We start from the raw sequence: 13,557 nt of genomic DNA, 5'->3' as shown, positions 1-13,557 counted from the left end.
GGAGAGTTCAACCAAAGGACCTGTATGCATGCATATAAGCCTATCCAACGGTTAAGTTCAACAGGGGATTGGGGCATGCGTGGGGAGAGGGGTGGGATGGGAATGGGGGGATGAGGACAAATATGTGACACCTTAATCAATAAAGAAAATTAAAAAAAAAAAAAAAAAAAAAAGAAGTACCTTATGTATAAATATGCATGGGAAAAAGTCAGGAAAAATACCCACCAAATATAAACAACTGCCTATCCTCACCCCCAGAGTGGGAGAGAGGTCAGGAAGGTTAGAGGGACTTTTTGCTCAATTTTCTAATTTGTCTACAAAGAGTTATTTGCTTTACAGAGAGTAAAGGAAGGGGAAAAGGAGGGAGAAGAAAAAAAAAAGGAAGAAATGATACTCTCAAGTGGCCTCCAGCAGTTTGGGGCTGCGGTGGGGACGAGGCCAGCAGGTGGACAGGTTGGGAGCCATCTGGCCATGTGACAGAGGTGGCCCCAGGGACAGTGGGCACCAGGGTAGGTTAGGCCCAGACTGGCTTTAAAGGTCACGGTGTGGGGCTCTCACCCCATCCTCACAGGACCCTGGAGCACTCCGAGGGCACAGCCAGTCAGCTTATGTGAAAGTAGGCACTGCCCCCCACCCTGTGGGTCCTGAGGGGCCTGGGGTGACAGGACGCAGCGCATTCTGACACCTCCAGGCCCACACTCCTGGCAGGTCCTCCCAGGGTTGGGCTGTTTGTCCTCAAGCGCTGCATCTTTGGGATTAAAAATAACCCTCCGCTGGGCTTGGCTGCACTCTCCCTGCCCTGGAGCAGAGATGAGCCCAGCATGACCGTGACCGGTTTCAGCCTGGACAGCACTTTTACCCACCACAGTCCCCTGCCCAGCTGGCCCCCCTCCATTGTGAGCCCTTGATTAAAAGGGGAGGAAGGGGAGAAAAGAATTGGCCGTGTCTACCAGGTAGGAGTTACAAAGCCTCACTGGAATAGCAACGCTGATGCCACTAAAATAGCAGCAGAGTGCTCTTAGGAGAAAGTGACGGCCCTTTATCGACTATTAAGCGCCGTGTAAATGCAAGCTCTGCAGCAGCATGAGGTAGGGTTTGGAGGGTGCCCAAGGCCTGGCTTGCCCCCAACTATCTATACAAGTTCAAATCCCACCATTAGAATCAGCCCCTTCAGACTAAAAAGTTGTGCCCCCGAAGTCCCCTGTTAACCCGTCTGGGAGGGTTGGTGCCGGTGATTATAAATAAGACTTTCTCAGGTTGGTAGAGATCGTGGCAAATACAGCTTCCCTTCCATGCTGACCCTTCCTCCTGTGGCTAGGGACCCGCACACAGGTGGGTATAATGAGCCTCCCCTGCATGTGAGAGGCAGCCTCGGAGAGTCAGCGGGGGCGGGGCGGCTGTGATTAGAACCACTGCTCCTTCCATGATCACATTAGGTGCTTACCGCCCCGGACCATGAGGAGGAGAGTGGCTGGGACAGAGCACGAATGGCTGGCTGGCGGGAACCCACCTCTGGAGGGCTCTAGGAGGGGGGAGTGTAGGGCAAGAAGCTCAGAGGCCCAAGGCACACCTCACCCCTGCACAGTTCTATCTGGGGCCACCCCGCATCACGGACAGTAGGGAAATGGTGCGGGAGCCCCAGATGCTACCCGTGGGACCACAAAAAGGACTCACCTGGAGTTCCAGCTGTAATTGGTTTATGCTGCTGCCTGGAGCAAAGAGTTGAGAAACAGGGCGGGATGGATTGTTGATGTCTGCCGCTGGTGCCAGGTGGGCGTGATGAGGCACGTTTCAGGTGTTTGCCATCCCTGCCCCATACCCACCTGGAACCCCACAGTAGGGGTAACAATGGGAATGGCCCTGCGGGTAGGGGTGGGGGAGGTACAGGCCGCAAACCCAGACCCTTCTTCCCTTAATATTAAGACACTGCTCACCATGACTATGGCAGATGCGGAACCTGATATTTCAACTTTCCCACCGGGAAAACGAAGTCCCTGTGCCCACCCCCTGCCCGCGCAGGAACCTGGGAGATACAGAAATGCTTTGGACGCGAGGTGCCGCATGGATCCGAGCAGACGTCGCCGCCAGGCCCCTCTGTGATCACCGACGTTCTCCTGACAGTCGGTGTGGAGCAGGAACAGGCTCTCACGTTGGGTAGAGAACTGCCAAACATGGAAGCCCAAGGAGCCCTGTGGGGCTGGGGGAGGGCTGTGCCTGCTCTTGGGATGCAGCTCTGATAGCCCTGAGTCTCTGGAAGGTGGGACAAGAGAAAGAATTACTCTTAGGTGGGTACCACAGCCCCCAGAACCTGGGGTTCTCATGGGAAAGCCCGGGGGCTGAGGAGCAGGGTGAGTGAGTGGCCTGGCAGTGGTCTCCCACATACTAACAACTCTAACTCTCATCCCGGCCTGCTTCCTGCCCCTCCTCCCAGCGGATTCCTGTGGCCCAGCGCCACCTCTTCGCCTCTCTCGCTCTCAGGCACACTCCACTGAGGCTCACTCCAAACTTTGCCTGTCCCATGCCTCTAACTCACTCCCTCAACTTGAGGATCTCAGCTCCTTTTTTATTGTAAAGACGAAGCCAAAACGCCCTCGGCTTTGCCCTTTGCCTCTAAGTATGTCTCCACATTCACTTCTCTTTCTGGCGGCTGCTGCCGGAGGCGTGTCCCCTGGAAAGCGTGTCTCCAAGGAAAAGCCCCACCTGTGTCTTCCAACCTGTCTACCTGCTGTTCTCTCCCGAGGATTTTCCAGCTCTTTCTCTCCAGGGACAGGGTCCTGCTTTGGAGAGCGCTCCTGACCGGCTGGGACCTTGCCTTGCACCTGGGCCTTTAGCGCCCTTCCCATCCTCGCCAAATCCAGCACGTCTCAGCCTTCGTGGGTCGGTCGGTTGACTGATTTATTGGTTACTGAAAAAGCTGCCTCGGCCTTCCCGCCCCCACCGCCTTTGCTCTGCCTTTGGCCCCAGCACAAAGGGTTCCTTATCACCAAGATTTGAGCTGGGACCAGCCCGGGAGTCCATCCACTTCAGCCCCCAGACTGCTCACCTGCCTTTCCCCAAGATTCCCAGGCCCGGTGTGACCTCAGGCGCCAGGTGTTCCCTGGATTCTGAGCATGACTCACCTCAGAATCAACAGCTGTCACTCCACAGAGGGACCTCAGCTTGTCACAAAGCTTCTAGTTCCTGTCTCAAGTGGTGACAATCACACCTGCCTCACAGGGTTATTATGAAGACAAAATAGGAGAGTAATGTAGAGCATTTAGCATGGTGCTGGGCAATATGATGTGCTCAATAGATAATAGTTATTATTAATGATCTTAGAGCTAATGCGTTCCCCATACTTCCGGGTCTGGGCAGCTCATTACTGCATTAAGGAGCCAGTTCACTGTTGGCCATCATCCCAGTGTTTAGCAAATTTTCCTTATTTCTTTAACAAATACAACACATCACAAAGTAGGTGCCAGGCACTCTCTTAAGTACTTCACAAATTTTAATTATTTTAACCCTCAGGACAACACTGTGAGGTGTCATATTTTACAAAAAGAGAAATTTAGGCGCAGAGGGATTAAGTAACGTCCCTGAGATCACGGAGTTGGTAAGTGGCAGGGCCAGGAAGGAACTCCGGCAGTCTGACTCCAAAATTCTTGAACTTGACACTATATACAGTTGCCTGTAGGAGTGAGTTTAATGAAAAAGACATACTAGTAAACTAACCTTGCTCATGGGAGCGCTCTAGTCTAGAGTAACAGAACAGGCCCCACACTGGTTTCATTAAGGTCCAGACACTCCGTCATATTTATGTTTGTTTCCTCATTCATTCATTCATTCACTAAACAAACAAATAAAACCATTTATGGAATATGGGCTGAGACCCAGTGGTGAACAAGACAGGCAAGCTGATAGTGCCTGGCACACAGTAGGAGCTCAGAGGAGTGGGCTGGTCTCTGCAGAAAAGCCCCCCAGAGGGGTTAAGGCTGGGACACAAGGTTCCACTAGAGGGCGCTGTTCAGTAGCACTGCCCTGAGGACTGGTTTCTGTGCAAACCGGGAGTTTGAAGGGCAGTATTGGGGTTGTTCAGGGAGTCCTGGAGGGTTTTAGAGGTGGAAGGAATCACTCACATTTACCAGAGAAGCCCTTGAGCAGGGACCATGGCCAAGTCCCCTGAGTCCAACATAACTGGTGGCCACAGCCAACTGCAAAGCCCTAAGAGAACTTCCAGGGAGAAATGGACACTCCCCTTGGCTCCTGGCCAGTGGCCCAAGGCTGCCCCCTCCCTCTCCATGCTTTTCCTGAGGGCACCTCTTCCCCATCCCCAGCCTCCCAGCCAGGGCTGAGACAAAGGGCTGGTGAAAGGGACAAAGGGCTTCGGGCTTGGAGCAGTGTGAGGTAAACAGGCAAGATGAGCCAGTATAATTGGTCTGGTTGAGCTAAACATAGGGAGGGATCCAATGAAGGAACCAGTAAGATTACTTCATGCTGATTCCAAGAGTATTTGAGAATTGTTTATGGGCATTATAAAGAAAAACAATATTATAAGATTTCTAGGTTAGATACAAATGTGGTTACTGTCCTACAGGATAATAAAACTATGATCTTTGGGGTAATCCTTTCTACTGGCTAGAAATTGACAAGTTAACATGTACTTCCCAGTGGCTGGGCCCTATGATCAAATAGCACAATAGGTAAGTCAAACACAGCTTCCTCCTCTGGAGCATTAAATCACCTTTGGGTGGTGCTGTTAAACAAAGCCAAGGTCTGACTTTGAAAGAACACAGCACTGTATTCTTTTTCCTGTTCCTAAGTTCTGTATAATTTTTCTCAACAATAGCGTACATCTCTATCTGAGATTGTCTTGTGTGTTTATTTGCTTATTACAGTCCCAACCTACTGGAATACAAGCTCCATGAATGCTTAAACTGTCCATCATGAGGACCACTGTGTCCCTAGATCAGGCGTCCTCAAACTACGGCCTGCGGGCCACATGTGGGTGTTTTTGCTGTTTTGTTTTTTTACTTCAAAATAAGACATGTGCAGTGTGCATAGGAATTTGTTCATAGTTTTTTTTTTAACTATAGTCCGGCCCTCCAATGGTCTGAGGGACAGTGAACTGGCCCCCTGTTTAAAAAGTTTGAGGACCCCTGCCCTAGATTCTACTTCAGTTCCAGGTGCAAAGTAAGGGGTCAATAAGTATTCCATCTAATAAAAGAGTAATATGCAAATTAACCACCACTCTGCTACACCCACAAGCCACGCCCACTAGCCGATCAGAAATAAATATGCAAATTAACCCAACCAAGATGGCTGCAGCCACAGAGCTAGTAGGAGGCTTGGGTTTCCCTGGTAATGGAGGAAGCCAAGCTTTCCGCACACCCTGGCCTTCCTAGGCCTCCACTCAAGGCTACAAAGTTTCAATTATAGAAGATAAATAAATCCCAGATACCAAGGCCTCCACTTGGGTTGCTGGGGGGCATGGCCAGCCTGCAAACCATGAAAGGCCCCTTGCCCAGGCTGCTCCACGCCCCAAGGGAACCCCCTCCCTGATCCAGCACACCCTTCAGGGCAAACCAGCCAGCCCCCACCCATGCACCAGGCCTCTATCCTATCTAATAAAAGAGTAATATGCAAATTGATCATCACTCCAACACACAAGATGGCTGCCCCCAAGTGGTCAAAGATGGCTGCCCCCATGTGGACACAAGATGGCCACCACAAGATGGCCAGCAGGGGAGGACAGTTGGGAGGGACCAGGTCTGCAAGGGAGGGCATTTGGGGGCAATCAAGCCTGCAGGGGAGGGCAGTTAGGGGTGACCAGGCCAGCAGAGGAGGGAAGTTGGGGGCAACCCTGCCTGCAGGGAAGGGCAGTTGGGGGGGACCCAGGGCTGCAGGGGAGAGCAGTTGGGCGGGGCCAGGCCTGCAGGGGAGGGCAGTTAGGGGCAATCAGGCTGGCAAGGGAGCAGTTAGGCATCAATCAGGCCGGCAGGGGAGTAGTTAGGGGGTGATCAGGCTGGCAGGCAGAAGCAGTTAGGGGCAATCAGGAAGGCAGGCAGGCGAGCAGTTGGGTCCCAGATTGGAGAGGGTACAGGCTGGGCTGAGGGACACACACCCCCGTGCACGAATTTCGTGCACCGGGCCTCTAGTATGTTGAATAAAGAAAAAATTATATAATCTAAAGTTATGGTTGGAGCCAGAGAGTAGAGTAGAGCTTGCCAGGGGCTGGGGAGAGAAGGGAATGGGGAGTTAGTGTGTAATAGGACAGGGCTTCAGTTGGGGTGATAAAAAGGTTGTGGAGATGGACAGTGGCAGTGGTTGCACAATAATAAGAATGTCCATGCCACTGAACTGTACACATAAAATGACTGACATGGTAAATTTTATATTATGTATAGTTTATCACAAAAAGTTGTATGATTCTAATAGCAGCCTCTTATCCAGGGCTTGTTCTAAGCACTTTATGTATATAAAATCAGGTACTTCCCCACAACAACTCTATGCTTTTCACTATTCTCATATTACTAGAGACCTGGTGCACGAAATTCGTGCACGGAAGGGAGGGGGGTGTTTCCCTCAGCACTGCCTGCATCCTCTCCAATCTGGAACCCCTCGGGGGATGTCCAACTGCTGGTTTAGGCCCAATCCCAGGGATCGGGCCTAAACCGGCAATCGGACATCCCTCTCACAATCCTAGACCGCTGGCTCCTAATCGCTCACCTGCCTGCTTGCCTGGTCACCCCTAACTGCCCCCCGCCTCCATGCTGGTCTGATCGCCCCTCACTGCCTCTGCATGCTGGCCTGGTCACCTCTTACTGCCCCCTGCTGCCGGCCAGGTCACCCCCAACTGACCCCTCCCTGCTGGCCTGGTTGCTCCTAACTACCCCCCCCACCGGCCTGGTTACCCCTTACTGCCCCCCCTGCTGGCCTGGTTGCCCCCAACTGCCCCCCTCTGCCGGCCTGGTTGCCTCTAACTGCCCCCACACCAGCCTAATCACCCCCAACTGCCCTCCCTGCTGACCTGGTCACCCGCCAACTGCACCCCACTCTCACTGGCCTGGTCACCCCTAACTGTCCCCCCTGCAGGCCTGGTCACCTCTTACTGCCCACCGCTGCCGGCCAGGTCACCCCCAACTGCCCACTCCCTGCTGGCCTGATCATTCCTAACTGCCCCCCCTGCTGGCCTGGTCACCCCTAACTGCCCCCCTGCCAGCCTGGTTGCCCCTAACTGGCCCCCCCCACCAGCCTGGTCGCCCCCAACTGCCCCCCCTGCTGGCCTGGTTGCCCCTCACGGCCCCCCACCCTGCCAGCCTGGTCGCCCCATGCAGCCTGCTGTTCAATCGTTTGGTCATCCCTCACTAACCCCCCTGCCAGCCTGGTCACCCCATGCAGCCTGCTAGTTCAGTCATTTGGTCATCCCTCACTAACCCCCCTGCGAGCCTGGTCATAGGCAGCCATCTTTGTGAGGGTGTGATGGTCAATTTGCATATTACCTCTTTATTATACAGGATAAGGAAAGGAATGAGGTGGAGAGAAGTTAAGTAACTTGTCCAAAATCACATACCTAGCAAATGGTAGAGCTGGGGTTTCAGGCCAGGCAGACTGTGTTCCTAACCATGAGTACATTTATGGTCTGGGTTATCCATACTGTGTGAGTTTCCAAGGAGGAATAATTCATCTTCTCTGAAGAAATCAAGGAAGGCTTCCTGGAGGAGCTGGAATATGAATCAGATAATATCACATAAGAGTACCAGATGGATTTGCCCTCTGCTGTGGTTGCTACATTTGTCACATTACTCAATTCAACTCACTGATCCCAGTGCCCCGCCCCACGGCCCAATCTCAGAGCCTACCAAAAGAAATGTGTGTGTGTTGTGGGAAGGGTCAGGAGGGGCCAGGGGTGGGCTGTGCCCCTCCTTCCTTTGTCTCTGTTTTTAGAGTAATGAGCAAGCCTTGCTGCCCTGGAGTGGCTTGCAACTGTAAGGAAAGAGGATTTTGCTGGTTACACCTTTGCACAAAATGTGGCCTCCACTTCTCCATCTTCCACAGCCCCTTAATGAGATAGCCCTGTGTGCTGCTGGGCCCCAAGGGGCAGGGCGGGGCAGGCAACACTTAAATATGTACTTTATTAGACGACAATACCTGCACCTGGTCTAGCCCAGCAGCCACCAGCGCTGCATGTTTCCAGGGCCTGAATGGGAAATGGAGACGGTGCTCAGGAGAGCGGGGTTTTCTTCTTACTTTCTGACCCAAGCCAGAGAGGTGACTTCACTGCAGATGGTTCCAAATTGCAGCTCTCAAAATATTTACTCTGCTACTGCCGCAGTTGGACTATGCAGACCTGCCCACGGAGAATGCAGGCTATTCTGGCCCCAAGCACACACTTGAGAGCAAGCAGCAGGAAAGGAGCATGGGAGCGTGGCTTTAACTGCAAGGTATGTGGCGTTTCTGTGTGGGCAGAGGAGGGAGGTTTATTAGGTGCCTCCAATCCTAAAAGGTAATGCGCCAGATGCCTTCTCAGCCACACCAACCCTCAGGCTGCCACCCCCACCCGCCCCCCTGGGCTCCTGGAATAGCAAGGATTTACTGCAGGGCTGGGTGGGGCCAAGTCTTCCATGAAGACAGAGGCTCTCCAGAGACCGAGGGAGAGCTCAGAGCTCCCCTAGTTTAGAAGGGAGGAGGGTGTTGACCAAGAAGTTTCCCCAAGGCAGAGTTGGTAAAATGAAATATTTGTGGGTCAAATCTTTTTTTTTTCTTTTATACAATGGCTTTTCCAAGTAAAAATACTGAAACTGGTGAGGACAAAGGTTATTGTCTCTATCAATTGTTTTCTTAAAAGGAGGCAAGTCTGTTTTTCGGGAGCTTCTGAATCCCCTCTCTGACAATAGGAGCGATGCAATGCCTCCATTATGGGGGCGTCCCATTCAGCCGTGATGCTCACAGAGGCTGCAGGGCACCCAGCCCACTTCGCAGAGGCGGGAGTGGAGGCCGGGCAGGGCGGCCACAGGTCCTGCAGACAGTCGTTGGCAGAGCTGGGATGTCCAAGGGCTTTATGGCCATTACGGGTTCTTCTCCTCATTTGATCCCTCCCTTTCCCTCCTCTGGAAATGCAGAGCATCATCTCGGCTTTGCAGAGAAGAACAGTCACAAAGTCAATGTCCTTGTTGGCTCTTTGAAACAGAAAACAAATCCGAGGCCTCTTCACTCTTTCCTTTAGGGTCAAAGGGGGAATGCCTGTTTGCTCTGCCTGGCACACCCTCACCCCCATCCAGGGGCCTGCTGGTCGCTCCAGGGGCTCTCACCCAAAAAGCACCAGGCTGGGTTGCCAGTCGAATCCCCAGGAAGCACCAGGTAAGGTGGAGATTTGTGGGGAGGGGGAGACTCTCCTCTCACCTCTGGAAATCGCCCCAAGGAGGTTGGGGTTGAGGGAGGGAGGGATCCCAGCTGACAGAGCCTGATGCTCTGGGAGACAGGCAGCTCAGCCCACAGAGCTGGACCTGGGCTCCTGGGAAAGGGAGGCTGGCAGGGCAGCCAGCTGAGCTCTGGGCCCAGGACAAGCCTGTGAGTGCTCAGTATTCCCCGGAGAGCTCATATGGGGGCCACCTGCAGCCTGAAGGCCCTTGTTGTGTGATGTGGCTGCCTGTCACACCCCTGTCCTTCCACCCCTCGGGCTCCGTGGGCCTAGCTGCGCAAATACATCTGAGCTGTCCACTCAGAGCGAGGATTCGGCTGCATCCTGTCTGGCCCTCCCCATACTGTGCTTGGCGTGGACACCACGGCCTATGAGGGACTACCCTGGTCCTGCACCCAGTTCCCTGCCCCAGCTTCCTGGGCACACATTCCTGCCCCTGCTGGTTCCCCTTAGCCCAGGCTTCCCTCAGCTCCGAGGGCCTTAGTAGAGCAAAAAGCAAACCCAGCAAGAAAGGGGCTTGTTGACTCTTGGGGTCAGGGGTGCCTGTGTTCTGAAAGCCAAGGCTCTGAGATGAGCAGGACTGGCTCAGAGGGGCCCACCCTAGGTCTAATGCTCTGCTGTCACTGTCCTGAAGTGCTTAATTGTGGCGAGCCGGCACGGCCAAGGCATACTCAGCCCCACGTGGGGCGCCTTATGTGCCGCGCCAGCTCAGCCAGGTTCGGTGAGCCTGAGAGGGGGCGGTGAAGGATTGAGAAAAGACAGACAAGAGAAGAAAGCTGGGTCTGGGTGGGACGCTGTCCTCTCTGATGGAGAGCTAGCAACAGCGCCATGGACTAGAAGCTGTGTTTTTATTTTATAGTCAGATGCCACGAGGCAAAGTAAGGGCATGGTCAAGATGTTTACAACATTCTCGCGGGTTTATCCTACTCAATTACATGCACCTGAACTCTATCAAGCCCACATCACTCAAGCACGTGGGGCCACGTGTTCGGACCATCGGTTCAAGCTTACAACTATAGCTGTTGGCTCTAATTGTGCTGGGAGGGCTCTGCCCTCCAAGCTGGGACTTGCACGTGGCCACGAGAGGACTGTGCCCTCTCATTAGTCCGAGGCTTGAACCTGTCCAAACACTGTAGCTGCTCCCCACTCTTAATAATTCTATCTTTCAACTCATGTTTTGCAAGTGCGGTCTGAAGGCCAACAGGGAATGTCCACGAGCAGAGGAGATGTGAGCATGGGATCTAGCAACAACACGTGTGTCAGCTGCTCCATGTGCACATAGCATTTGATGTGCCCCGTGAATACAGAGGACCCACGATGCATGGGAACTTGAAGCTCAACATGAGTACAAGGTAAGTGTGTTAGGTGTATAACACTGAAAACCCCAAGGCCACACTTTCTAACCAAATCAGAACTTGCTTCCAGTGTAGAAAAAGGCAATGATGTTTGAAGAAGCATGAGCATCCAAGGAACTCTATCGTAGCCTTTCTTACTCCTGGTACTTCCATCTGAGTTCGCCAACCCCTCGTGCTGAGAAGGGCTGGGTGCTTTGGTGATTCCACATGGAAGTTAAATGCTTGTCTGCATTTAAAACTGGCATTGCACCCTATAAAGAAAGACCAGTCAAATGAGTGCTAATAGTTTACATTTAAAATTTCTCTTTACTTAGAAGGACATTAAACAGCAAATGAAAAACACCAAGACGAGAGAGTGAGAGAGGGAGAAAGAGATGCTGAAAGAAGGAAAAGGCTTTATCTTTTAGTTTCTTTAACGGTTGTTTTTCTGCTTTTGAACAGGGGTTCCTTGTTTTCGTTTTCACGGTCTTTGCAGTTTGTGTAGTGGGCTCTCTGGCGACGCTGGGGTCAGAGTCTTGCCTGGCACTTAGGCAACCTTGGGCAACTCTTCTCACCAGTTCGAGTCCTAGTTTCCCATCCGGAAAATGGGGTAATCCTCCACAGAGTTGTTGAGGATGAAGATAATGGTTAGGGCACCTGAACGTGGTTGGCCCTTAAGTGGGACAAGGCACCGCCCGAAGGGCTTTACTGTCTGGTCTCATTTGTCCCTCACAGACCATCATGGGGTCCCTCTCGGCCGCTCTGGAGTCCTCTTATATTTTTGGCCCTGGCCGCCCTTCACGCTCTCCTGCTGCTTCATCAGCTCTTCTGGAACAGTCTCCGTCCTCCTGTGTGAAGTTTGCTGGGGCTGTTCTCATATCCTCTCTCCACCAAAGGGTGGCCATGTGACCCCAAAAGGCCAGTCAGGATCTGTCCCCAGGGTTTGGATTGGTGAGAGGGCCTGATTCATCCCCACCCCAGCTCTGACTTTGGCTCAGTTCTGGGATCCCTGGAATCACTCTGGGGCCTGAGGTTTCTGAGCCCCCCTTTCTGTAGAAGCTCCCCTCATTCTGTGAGCTGCTTTAGCCCCTAAGTCCCCTTTGTGTCAGTGAACCAGAGTCTGTTTCAACCCAAAACACCCCACCTGCTGCTCCTCAGTTGTCAGGTGAGGAAACCAGGCCCAGAGAGGTAAAGCAATTTGCTCAATGCCGCACAGCAATTGAGTAGCAGAACCAGCATTTGAACCTAGCTAATCTCAGGATGCGTAACCCTTACCGTCTCCCGCTCCCAGTATAAGGTGCTTAATGCAGTGTCACCCAATAAGTGTTAGCTGCCTTCCTTTTGATTTCTACCCACTCAGGACACACTGGCTGCTGTGTTCAGCTCTCAGCAGGCTCTACCTCTGTGCCCTCAGATCACAGATCCTCACCCATGGGTCCCTAACCAAAGAGGCAGAAAGGGAGAGGGGCAGGAGGCACCAACCTGCACCCAGCGTGGGAAGCTGGCCCAGCCTCCACATGGAGGGCCTTGGCTGAACTGTCTCAAGGTTGAATGTTACAGGCTCAACCCTGTCTTTAGGACGTCAGGAGCCCTGCAGGAAGACAAGCCCTTACCCACCCCACTGTGCCCCAGCCTGGCCTTGGGGCCCCTCAGGCTCCAGTGGGAGCTCAGGCCCTCCTGGCAACTACCTTGGACAGTCATCTGTCCTCCAGGCCTCCCTGGCTGGATGCAAATCCTGGCCTCATCCGGGTCAGGCTGCACTGACTTCTGGCTTGACTGGCTTCACCGCATTCCTACACAAGGAAGTGTGTGTGTGTGGGGTGGGGGGGGTTGTCTAGAACACGGAGCAAAAGCTGCATGTCTCTCTTCTCCCTGTCCCCACACATTTCCTCATCTCCTTCCACCGTCTTTGTTTTCAGAGTTGCCAATGCAACTGGCTGAATTCTGGTCCCAGAGCACGGCTTTGTAGGCTCCGTTTTCTCTTCCAGGAAAAATGAATGGCTCAGGGAAAGTGAGCAATGTGACCTCACACAGCCGGAGAGGTGGTCCTGACATGACATCATTATTGTTGTTAAATGTCGCACTCGTGCATGTATGAGTGCATGTGTGTTAAGTTATATAACAAGTCTGGGTTCGAAAGTCAGGCGGAAGTGAATGTCCATTAGTTTGTTAAGTCAGATAGATTCAACCCACATGTGCATAAAAAAACACTTAAGATCCAGTAAATCTGAAAATAGAAATGTAATATCCATCTTTACATTCTCAGTAGCTAATACAATTCCTGGCACATAGTAGGCCCTTAACGTGCAGTGGTCGGATGAATTTATTGGTCTTTTCACATGTATCATGTTGATGGTATTAGGGCTCACAAGAAGGAATAACCCAGCAAAATAAGAACAGCCCTATTGCACTTTAGCTTTCACTCCTATTGTGCTTTTAGCTATTGTACTTTTAGCTTTAGCTTTCCTCGGGTACTTTATCGTATTTATCTTGACACCCAGGGGTAGACATGCATCAATCCCATGTCAACAGACAAAAAAGCTAAAGCAGAGACGTGACTTGACCTGTGTTACTAACATCAGGGGCTGAACAAAACTCCAACGCTGGTGCCCTCAGTCCTTTCCATCACCCACACTTACCCACACTCTCCTCTCGGTTTGCCTTAGGTCAGGCAGACCCCTGCACCCCGACAACAGAGAAGCTTCAAACAGACCAAAGAGAAGTCTCCCTTCTGCATCCTCACCACAGCCACCCTCCCAGCGCATCTTTGCAGTGACACGCGGGTGACTCTCCCCTCCCCCACTCCTCCTGCTGCCCATACAGAAA

The sequence above is a fragment of the Eptesicus fuscus genome, chromosome 5, assembly GCF_027574615.1.
Source record: "Eptesicus fuscus isolate TK198812 chromosome 5, DD_ASM_mEF_20220401, whole genome shotgun sequence".
Classification (NCBI taxonomy): domain Eukaryota; kingdom Metazoa; phylum Chordata; class Mammalia; order Chiroptera; family Vespertilionidae; genus Eptesicus; species Eptesicus fuscus.
Note: the sequence above shows the minus strand (reverse complement) of the source record.